Here is a 12,160-nt window from a genome sequence, read left to right on the forward strand (position 1 = left end):
CCTTTATCCCCCAGCACTTCGGTTCTTACAAGTTCAAGTAAGTTAAAGATAATAAGCTTATACCTTTAAGCAAATTGACCTAAAGGGGAGAGGTTGACCTGAAAGCAGAATCTCTGCTTGAAACTCTAATAGTAAGCTTATGACAGATTAAATAACTTCCTTAAATCAACAGCACAGTTTAAGCCTCTGACACTAGTTTGACAGCTGCAATCACTTCAAGTCCCTTGAGTGATTTGAGATACACAAACATTAAGCAAAAGCCTCACATAATTTTCTTTACAATAATGTGTTAATACACAGGGAAGTGAAATACTTTGTATTTTTAAATGCACCTTTCACTTAACTCAGTTATTCCCTACCAGTTATGGCTGACTTGATAGTCCCAGCAACAGACGACTAAATTTTTGTTCCATTTCCTATATATTTCTAGACTAAAATGTCTAGAGGTCCTAGACATTTTTATCATAAAAGTAATTTCCTCCTTCTCAAGCTGCTGTATCTTGTTCATCCAAGGAATGCTTATCACTTACAGTGTTAATGGTGTTACAGTAATGTTAATGGAATAGACATAGCCTAAGATGTTTACTCTTGGAACAAAGTGTACTGAGCTTAGCTCTGAATTTAGTTGTGTTTTCGTTGAAGCAAAAGGCTGGAATCTATACCAATTATATAGGATTCTGAACTGAGCACTTCTGTATGTTTAGAATTCAGCTTTTTCTCACCTTGATTTGCATATTAGAAGACAATTAGTGCTGCTGAACCTTATTGAGAATACTGCATATGGTAGTACTCTTATTTATCTTAGAATTTACGAAAGGGTTGGCAGCTGTGACCATTTGTTTCTCTGTTGCTTTTACTCTCTCACGCTTTATGTTAAAGTTCATCTGTATGAACAGAAGAGTTAACACCAGTAGGATTTTTAAACAACAAGCAGAATTCTATGAAGCACATGAACAGTTTTTCAGAGCTCTCAGAAACACATCATTGGCTATAATTTGCCTTGGTCATTTAGCAGTAGCACAGACAAAGTGGGTTCTGTGTGAAACACTGGGAGTTCTAAGATCATTGTTATCCTTTGAAGTTAAATACTCAATTGCTTATTGCTGCCCTGTACATGCACAGGAGTGCACCCATGTGCATGTTGTTCACCCTGCAAGTTCCACCTGCAATCTGTAAATGGAGCTGGATTCTTTCTCTCTCTGGCAGCCAAGCATCTCTGGCAGTGAAGATCATACAGTGTCAGTCCGCATGAAAGACCTGGTGAATGCCACACAAGTGGACTCTAGGTCACTGTATTTGAGCTCTACAGAACTAAAGGAGTAAGAGGAGGTTAAATTGCACTTGTGTAGAGTGCAAGCATCTTGCAGAATGCAGGCAGGTGGGGAACAGGGAGAATGAGGTCTGCTTTTTGTCCTGGTGGAAGCCAGCATCCCTGGGGAGTGAGGGTGTCAGGAAATGTCAGATGTGCTTCTGAGTGGAAGATCTTTGATAAATCCCTGTGAGAATGTGCTCTTTGAGAATAATGTGACCCAATTATTTTGGGTTTGTGCTACTGTTTTTGCACCACTAGCCCAGTAAGGGAAGAGGCAGTTCCCACAGTCCACTTTTTCTGCAGTAATCTTAGAATATTAGTGATGTGGTCTTGAAGATAGTTGACCAGATGCAGGCTTCTTGGTACTTTTCACTCCTTGGAGCCTGATTTATAAATCATACTTTTCCCTGAAAAGTCTTCATGTAGTGTCTCTTGAGTGGCTGAAGGAAGTTGAAGGTGAATGATCTTGCCATAATACCTGTGTGTCAAGCTCACTTTGAAATCTGTCTTTCCTTTCCATGTATTATTCTTGTCAAAACTATATAAAAGATGTATAGATTGAGATTCTCAATTTGAAAAATGAAAGAACGTGGTACTATGTTAAACGTGGTATTTTTAGCTACACCAGTATCCAAAGGCTGTGTATCCACTGCTTATGCACATTGCTTCCAAGCCACTGCTTGCTGGAAAGCCATTAGGAATCTAAAAGGTTTCTGTAAACAGTGCATGATTCCTTAAGTATATCTCTGTTGCTCAAATGTCATTCTCTTTTGCATGTATTAAATATGTTAATGGGTGAGTTTGTTCTGCAGCTTCTTTCATCATGCAAAGTATGTCTTGCTATCCTACGTACATGGCCTGCTTATTTCCTGCATGGCAGTGTACCTGCCAGCTTCTCCCAACAGTCATCAGTCTCACTTTGCATCATGCTCTGTTAAGAATGGTATACCTGCAATATTTAGCGTTCTGTATCCATTCTATCTTTTCCCAAGATCAGAAGGCCATTGGCTAGCAGAGGAGACAGGAGAAAATCATGGCCTCAGCTGCTGGAATAAGTGAGGAAATGAGAATTGCACTGTGGAAGGGAATGTAGAAGTGTAGGAGAATTCAGTGAGAGTTCACTGGTGCAAAAACATTCAGTATGAAGAAAAAGCAGTACAGTATTAAACTAAATATAATATGACGTTTCCCATTTTCATCTGCCTTTGCAGTGCAAAAAATTCTTCTTCATATGTTACCTGGATCTTTCCTTTACTTGGGCAATAGCTACATGTTCATATAGGAGGGGGAGAAACGTCAAACATTGCTCAAAGGGAAAAGATTCTCTCTCCAACTAAATCTTCAAAAGTTGATACCTTCAGTTATCAGATGTATTAACATTTCTCTGCAATTTGTGTGGTGCTTTTCTGTGGCAAGAATGTAGAGAAAATGAGAAATTTTTGACTGTCTGTGTCTTCCTCTCTGTTTGAGAGGCTGTCTTTGCCAGTGGCAGTTACTTACATGTAGCTGCTAACATTTCTTACTGAATCTTAATTGGATGCAACACCTAGAGTCGGACCTATTATAGAAGTTTCAACAGCTGCATATGTTCAACAATCTTTCTAGGAGGAATAATAATCCCCAGCTACATCTTCAGGGAGATGTAGTTTCACAAACGTGTTCATACTCAAGCTGTACACACTGAATTAGTGAGCTGGTTAAAGCATGTTTGGAGAAGAACATGTGGTCCCCACATATGGGAAAAGTGACAATGTGTAGTTTAGTGTCATTAGCAGCTGTCCAAGACCTTGAAGGCTTTATTCACTTGGCTTAAATCTGAGAACTTGTAAAGTGGTGATGTGTGGCCTCAGCCTGTAATGAGTCATGTGGAGGTTGTCTGGAAGCAGCATGCAGTGCCGTGTGCTCAGATTAAAATGAGCACTGCACGCTGAGGCACGGAGTGCCAGGCACTTAACTACCCCTGATCTGTCTGCGTTATTGATTTGTTTTTTCCTTTTAAGGTTGGTTGCCTGGTTCATGTGAGTTTGTGTTGTGCTCTGACTGTCCTCAAAGCCTTAAATCTATCATCTGTTCTGGCTACTAGAGATTGAAACTAGGACAGTTCAGCATTTCCCTAGAGGAAGAGATTGAAGCTTCTTGAATGTAACTGTTTTGGGGAGAAAGGACATTCTCCCAAAAATTTTTAGTCTTTCTGCAGTAATTGTTCTATGGATTTGTACTGTTCTGGCAGTGTGAGGAGAGTGTGTGTTCCCAAGAACAAATTCTCAAGAATTCTTGTTGAATTCTAATCTAGAGTGGTTGGCAGTATTCTTGTCAAACAACCTTCTGCAGGTATTCATTACTTAAGAAAAGGCTAATCTTCATCATCACAACCGTCAACACCAGGAATTTTTTTAAATTGTATTTACAGTAACAGTTCTGCTTTTTAATGGATTCGTGTAGAATGTGCCCTGTCAGGCAAACTGCCAAGAGAGATTAGTAAGGGATAGACCTACCTGACCAGTTAACACTGGTTTGCTGTTCGAGTGTGTCAGTACTTCTGCTTTGATGTCTAGTTAGGAGGAGCAGTTGCATGGATATCTATTCCAAACAAATCTATAAATTGTCATGGATCAAGTCTGACTATGAATCTACTCTTGCTGAGCAGTATAACCTAGAGAAGAGATACACTGATAAATATAAATACAGCCTATCAAAATAGTTTGTCATAATAAAAAGCATGTCATCAGGTCCCTGTAGTCTATTGTTTCAATTCCAGTGTATGGTGCAAACCTTACAGGCGAAGCAATAATCAAGACACACACGTAAGGCCTTTCCTTGGCTTTGGAGTTTCAACCCCATGCATTCAGAGAAGTGGGAAGCTGACAGTAACCCATAGTGGAGCTATCAACCCTCATGGAGTTCAATTATATGATGCCATTTCTCAGTAGAAGGTTACTGTTGTACTTAAAGTCCTTTCTAGACTTGAGTTCATAGATACTTAGGATCTAACAGAGTCTAAAAAACATGTTTAGCATAACAGACATGTAAAAAAGAGGAAAGATTAGAAAGAGCAGAAAAAATGCAGGCCACTGTAGATTTTGCTTATGCTAGTGATACTTAAACTAAGAATTTTCTTCGGCTTAATCATAAACAGGTTTCAGAATAGGGTTACGTACAGACATGTAAATATTAGTCATTTAATATTCATAGCAAGCCTTGTGTTGTGGTCTACTGTGGGTGAGTGTTTATTGTTAAGAAATTCTTAAGTAACTATTTTCTTATCTACAGTAAAAAAATCTGGCCCAAGGAGAAGTCACTGAGGACAAGCCTTTGTCTTCAGAACTTTTATGTGCTTGTTTCTCGCTTTTTTTCTCGCTTTCCCCGAAACAAACAAGCAGAAAAAATCATTACCCCTGAGTCACAGACTGAAATTCAGACAGGAGGCCTACTTACCTTCCTACTCTGTACATAGAAACAGGGTCCTCTGAAAGAGACATTTTCTAGTCTTCTTTTATTCACTGACAGGACTGGGGGTGGGGCTTACATTTAGATGTTTAAATGTTTCTATGTTTTAGCCCCTATTCTTGGCATCATAGAGTAAGTTTCTGCTTCTAGATGTGCATCATGAAAAAAATAAGCTCCTGTTTTAGTGGGTGGAGAGTGAAGGCTTTAGGTAGTCAGTGTCTTTGATTTTCCCCTCCCTGATGCTGGGAGAAAAATTGACATTTTCTACTCTGTTACAGAGTAGCCTGCTGAATTCTTCAGGACGTTTTATATGCATGTTCTTTATTAAACTGCATTATGTTCTACTTTAAATAGGTTTGTCTTTCTCTTTAATTTTTTTTCCCGTGTTTTATTTCTGACTTCTTTATATTTCTTAAGAATTTTTGTATCTGTTCATCAGGGACTGGTCTGTTACTCCGTGTTGAGGTATTTCCCACAATATGATCAAGAAATCTGGTTATGTATTGTTGGCATTTGTATGTTTTGAAAGGTTTAATCAGAACTGCTGTGATGAGACAAATAGATAACCTTTAAATCTATAGCTAAGCCAATTTAGAGGCAGCTTTTTTGCTACAAATCAGATTTTAAAACTTCGAGTGAAAAACGGTGTTACCATATAAACCTGTTAACTGGGAAATTGGTTTTGGAATAAATAATAAAAAGAAAGAACTTTTGTATGCTTAATTTAGTGTGCTTCGGTCTAAATTTTGATGGCATAAATTATCATCCTGAGTTTTGCTATGCATCAAATGAAAGCTTTTTATGTACTGTTTTCTTTGACTATTCCTTTTTGAGCAAGCCTCTCATCATCTTTGAAGAAGGGCCACTGGCTATCAAAGGGAGGAATTTATGAAAATCAACTTTTAAAATACTTCATTTTGCTTTTCATTATTTGTTTTTGATACTTCACTTTTTCAATCAGCAGTTTGTCCTGTCCTTTGAAAATGTTTATTTTTGTCCTGGAAGTTCTGGCTTTTCAAAGGAGAATTTATATTAAAGGAAAAAGGTAAAAATTAACAAATAGTGTTTGTGTGTAAGAAGAAAACACATTAAAAGTTTAGTTTAAAATTTGAGCCCTACACTCCTCATTCTTTTCCAGTATCCATATGGATACTTTACTTAATCAGAGAGAGAACTTACTGCAATCTTTTCTTATCCAGAATAGAATCTATGATCATATGTGGGTAGTAGATACATCTTTTTAGTCATTTATGCAGTGTGTTACGACTGTAAAAGGCAGTGGAGGTCCACTGGTGTTACTGTTCTGGAGCTGAGTCGTGCATGGTTGAAATCAGCAGTGATGCTGTTGGGTTCAGAGAGAGCAAGACTGACCACTGCTTGGGCTGGTTGCTTTTTAAGTCATCAACAAGGCTGTGAAGTGTTCTATGTTTCTGCAGATGTAGGTTGCCCACCTGCTTTGTATCCTTCCTGGGTCTTGTAGTGCGCAGTGGATACGTGGTGGATCTGGTGTATTTCTCCTGAGCTGAATACAGACCTAGCGAACATTCACCAATCAGTATTGCACAGCCAGCTAATTCTAATTAAAACTTCTAGTTTCATTCTCCTTTTACTTACCTGCACTATCTCTTTGGTGATAATCTTTCACTAAAAATTAACTGGATATTCTTCACTTGTGTTTTTTTATGCTTGTCTGTGTGGAAAGCACCAAATTCCTTTGGTACTGCTTCTGGACTATAGCACTGTTGTACAGTTAGCTGTTGTGGCCTGTGACCTTTCTGTAACATTTTTGGTGGCAATCCTGTTCAGTCCCAAGTGTTCTGCAGTTTCTGCTTTCAGAGCTCAATCATAGGATTCATTTTGAAGTATAAATATGTAATTTTTTTCATTAAAACAGTAAGTAAAGGACCACATTGATTTTAGAGCAAAATCTAAATAGAGCCATGTTAATTTATGATTAAGGTAAGCAGAGCAGCAATAGCTGCTAAAGATAGGTCTCTTCTGTAGTTAAGTGCTCATCCTATTGCTTTTAAAACTCATGTTGAAATAAGTGGCTTGGATTTTTTTTTTTTCCTTAGCAAATGCTTTGCAATCAAATATATGTTCATATGTGATTGGAATAACATGGTTGCTCTTAATGTCCTAGAAGATCTTTAGGAAATTACCATGTTCACCTTGAAAGATCAAGGTAATTAGAGTATGCAGTGTGTTAATCACCAGTTAACGTCGCCATGAAAGTCAAAGTTCATGTTTTTACCTTGTCTAGAGGTTGGTCTCCCAAACAGCACTTGCCTGTGACACTGCCTGGCTTGTTACTGTCGGATTGCAACAAAGTCACTGTGGTGCAGACAGTAAAACAGGTCAAGTGCTTACTTAAATGAGTACTTAAGGTGCTCATTTAGCCCAAATGTTGATGACTGAGATGTCTAGATGCACAAAAGATTCTGGTAGGTGAATTCTGTCATTTTAGATTATTTTTGTAAACCCTGGGAAATTATGTTGCCTGTGACATGAAGCACTGAACGAGACTGGTTCTGTAAATGTGATGGGTGACAATGTGCTGGGTTACAGTTTCATTTCTGTAATGAATATATTTTAGCCTAATTGTAAATATACAATGTCACTCAAGCAGTGAGCACACCCAAATTTTTCATGTGTCCTCTGAGCAGCATCATTGCCCATTCTCATGTGTGGTAATATGCCTCCCCCTTTTTTTTTGTATCTCTGCATCTGTGTGAGCAGTGACTAGCAAAAGTAAAGAGAAGACTCTTTACTGATGCACTGCTGGCTGAGATATCTGTAGATGAGACTGTTCATCTGCATGCAGGGATTGAAACTTATTTCCATTGAGCTCAGTGATATGTCATTCCTGCTGTAAAAAGAAAAAAAAAAGACCTGTCTTTACTGAATTTCACTCTGGGGAATATTAGTTTTAAGTGTTCATAAAAAATACTTACAGAGTTAATAACTCCTGTTAGGGGCTTGGTTTCTGTTTGTTCTCTACTCTGACAACTCAGGTATTAGACTGACTTACATCTGTATTAAGTACAGTTCTCTCTTGGTTGTGTTTACCCATAAAGAGGCAAAACATTTAAATGACACATATCTCCAGATAACGTGTATTTTGCCTAACTTAATGCACGTCACTGACTACAGCAACAGTCCTTGACTCTTCTAATAATTCAGGAGATAATGCAACTCTGTTTATTCCAAATGGTAGGGAAAAAAAATCAGTACCTAAATTCAAAATGACTTGACTTTTAGTTCTGAGGCATTATTCTGCCATTGTAATTTCTAAATATGTACCAAAAAATTTTAAGGGAACTAGTCTGTATAAAATTAGAAGTTAGGACCCAATAATTTTCATAAACCTAGGGTGTTGAAACATAGGTGGTGTAGTTAGGAACACCATATTTTGCAGGTTCTGCACTGACAAAGAACTAAATGTCAGTAAAAATTTTGTGCTGACCAAAGACACTTGAAGATTATTTTACTTTTTATTTCTAATACTATTGATGACACCAGTCATGTATCTTTAGTTGGTATATAGGAATTAAACAGTGAAAATATCTAATGAGGCCTCATTCTCTCTGTCAGATGTACCGCGGGAAACAAACAGCTACAGTGGCAATTCATTTACATTTTTAGAATAATCAATGCCTAATTTAATGATTACTTTGAAGACCTTACCCAAGGTGCTGCACTTCATTGTGGTACTCTGGGAGGGTTGTTTGTTCATCTTTACTCTTTTCTGTACTTCCTACGTTTCTTTCCTTGCCTTAAGCGAGTGGCGTTCAATCTGAGCATCTGGGGTCGCCTGAACTGACAGAAATTTGCTCTTAGACAAAAAAACCCAAAAAACAGCAAGTAGCACCAGAAAAGTTGATATGTAATGAGGAAAGTTCATAATGGTGTCCAGGTGTGACTTTTCTGAGAAATGTGGCAACATTAAATATGTATTATCAGAATAAGTATTTGTTACCCATTCATAGATGGAGCAAGTCTTAAACTTCAGTTACTGCATCGCTTCTCCCTCCTAATATTTCTCTTTCCTTGGGGCAAGTGTCAACACTCTGGGTGCTTCCCTCCTTACACTAAATGAATTTCAGGTTAAGAGTTCAGAATCACCCCATTCCTAAAGAACTCCAGCCTGACTTTTTTGTCTAGGGTTTTTCTGCCCTACCAACTGCAGTAGTTACCACAGCTTCAGGGGACTTTTAAGAGGGGTCCTGAAAATCATGAAGGTGGTTGATATTAAATGGGATGGATGATCGAGCAAATCTTTCTTGTATTTAAAGTTTGGTTTGTGGTAATGCTGTAAAAGTGTGCTCACATTGGCCAAAAAAATTGCAAGTTATAGCAATATGGGAATAGGTTTCTTTAATACACTATACTGTGTTCTGATTTTAATCTCTGAGGTCTCAATACTTCACTTTAGAGTTTGTATTTGCTTTTTTCTCCAGAGGATTTCCTTTGTAAATTAGGAATTACTTTGTGGGTTTTTTTCTGCCAGTTTCTACCTTTATCTGGTAGAGACTATTTGTGTTATTTGCATCATTTAAATAAAGACCCAGACACTTGTTTGTATCATCACTATGATTTTTGTTTCACCCTCTGGAATTTGGTAACCAGATCCCATAATACATAAGGTAAGGCAGACTCTGATCTGCTTCCCTCTGAGCTTTCTTAGCTCTACAGAATCAATAGGAAGAGTGACAAGAGCTGCTCTCAGAAAATAAATGAGCAAGTGATCCTTGCTCTAGTAAATCTTCAGGATGGAGTTACCTGAACTTACCAAGTACCATGTAGAAATTTTAGACTTCCAAGTTTTGTAATATCACCGTGTCAGGACTTTACACCTAAAACTCACATGTGCAGGTTTAGACAGCCAGAATATATGTGAAATATTAATAATAAACAGCCGAGCATTTGTAGGTCACTGGTCACTTTTGTCCATTGCACAGTGAAGATGCTGTAAGTATTGCAGTGATACAGCCAAAGTTCTACAGATTGAGAATGTACCTGCAGTTTGGGGCTGAGTTGTTCCCTTGCTGGCCTCACACTCTTCCCCACTGAACTTCCCTGGTGGGCTTCAGGCATCTGGCTGACAGAAGCTGTGAAGTTCTGACTTGCAGCGTTTCAGTACCACCAGCTTCATGGTTCATTCACTAGAGGTCTTCAACTTCCATTGGTTTTTCAGCTAGCATTTTTGTCTCCAGCAACATCAGACAACTGAAAGCAGCAATTTGAAAAAATTGGGTCACTCAGGTTTCTATATATAGCAGCTCTCAGATCCCAAGAAAGCCAGCATAGTCATCTAGTCTGTTTTTAGCTGTCAGTGTTTGTAAATTAATATTAACAGAGTTGGTGTTAAGTAGAATTTTAAGGGCCGTCATGTTTTTTTCCTTCTGCTTGCGCTTTCCAGCTTTTTAAATTCTTTTTGACATTTTTATTTCAATTAAAAATAGTTGTCTGGGTCTGAGCCCCTCTGCATCTTTCTTTATACTTATGATGAGTGGATCTTCAGCAAAAGGAATTGTCATCGTCACATTTCTGAGAAACACCTGACTTGCATTGAAATCAGGCTGGGTTGGTGTCAGGTGGGGGCAGTTTAAGTGTTCTGTGTGCACCATTTCTCATAACTAAACATGAGGCTCTCCATATATTGAAGCTATTGGGGTTTTCTTTTTTTGGTTGGTTGGTTTGTTTTGTTTTTTGGGGTTGTTTATTTGTTTTCTTTTTTTAACGAAACCAAATAATTTTTTATTGGCAGAATGGGAGAGATGGGCAGGGGATTGAAGGAAGAATCAATGACTGATAGAGTAGGAAAGGCTGAGTATAACTGTATGGTAGATATTAGAAGAGTTTAGGAAGTTAATTACTTCTGTTTTATATATTTACTCATAACATTGTTTGTCTTCTTACATACAGCAGAAAAGGTGAGACAAGAAATAGTTTTCCCAAAGGATTTATAAATCTAGTTTAATTTGTTTGATTTTGGTCACACGCACAGAGAAAATTCTGGTCTGTTTCTCCTCCAAAGATGACACCTGAGTGTTCCCAGATGGAGAGACAGAGAGCTAAAAGCTGTAGTTTCACTTTGCAAAGAAGCAGTGAAACAGGTTACCCTTACATGAGAGTCAGTACCATCCTCTCATCCCACTGGCCTGATAAAGGCGTAAAACCTAGAATTATTCTTTTGTAGCATAGGATCATTGTGTGAAGTAGAAAGGGGTCACTGATCTACTTTATTCACATTCTTGTTATTTTATGCTGCTGGTTGGAAAAAATAACACTTCCCATGTGCATGGAGAAATACAATGTGCACTCAGAGAAGGTAGTATGGGGAATGTACTTGAGAATCTTGAATTTAATTTTTCTTTTATTGAACTCTTCACTTCTTAATTCATTTGTATATGTATACTATTTTCACTCACAAGTGATTGAAGTGAAGGAAGGAAAGGGTTGAGAGCAGTAGCTGTGTACATGGAATACGTTTTTCTGAGCGGGGACAGTTTTCGTGTGTGGTGAGACAAGTGCCCCCAGTCTCAGCCCCCTAAGCTGTGCCTTGGGGTTCAGGGCAGTTCCCAGCCTCTCACACATGTGGAGAATGGTGTCATTAGCTGTGTTCCCTATGCACCTCTGGCCCTGGAAAGTAATTAGTATTAGAAAATCTGGCATCTGTAGTTCAAATGTACTTATTATCAAAAGTATTATTACAAAGATGCAGGTGGCCACCATTTGAACTGTCTGAATGCTTATGTGGCACTGAAGGAAGCCCAAAGGCTACTGTTGCAAGTCTGTCCTTTTTTGTTTCTGCTTATTACTGACTCTACATTTGGGTTTTTTCCAATGTTATTCCTGTATCTTTGCATTTGGTGGAATGTGAACTTGTAACCTGAGCACAAAATTATAGATGTTAAATTTTCAGCTGTATAAACTTCTGATTTTTTGCACAAATTAATACTCTTAGCTTTTGTCTTTCTGTTTCATGAGCCAGTCGTACCAACATGCTGTCTGTTGCTGGCGTAGGTGGTCAGTCTGGCATTCTCAGATCAGTCTGCCTTGGCCCTTTTTCTCTTGCACGTAAGCATGGTGACCACTATGGTGTCTTGAGTAAAAGTTCATGTGGCAGACAAACACTTCGTATGGTGCATTGTCACTAAAACATGTCTTGGGAGTGTTAATTGAAGGGGCTACCAACAAACAGTAATTTCTCATCTCCTGTGCAACCTTCCCTTGAAAAGTAGCTGATTTTTTTTGCATTAGTAGTTCACAACATATACCTAATAACATAGTTTCCTGTAACTGTTCTACATGATCTCCCTTGTCAGTGGGCAGATCAGGTTTTAATCACTGAATGAAGTCTTTGATACTTCACAGAATTATTCTTTTAATCCATAG

The 12,160-nt window shown here is 38.2% G+C and overlaps 1 protein-coding gene across 1 annotated transcript in view; it reads left to right on the top strand.

The window, feature by feature from the left end:
* TTC17 (tetratricopeptide repeat domain 17) overlaps nucleotides 1–12,160 on the top strand; it is a 55,847-nt gene that overhangs the window by 32,319 nt on the left and 11,368 nt on the right. The window lies entirely within an intron of this gene.

Source organism: Chamaea fasciata, unplaced genomic scaffold (genome assembly GCF_029207755.1).
Source record: "Chamaea fasciata isolate MVZ Bird 193981 ecotype frontalis unplaced genomic scaffold, bChaFas1.0.hap1 SCAF_7, whole genome shotgun sequence".
Taxonomy (NCBI): Eukaryota; Metazoa; Chordata; class Aves; order Passeriformes; family Sylviidae; genus Chamaea; species Chamaea fasciata.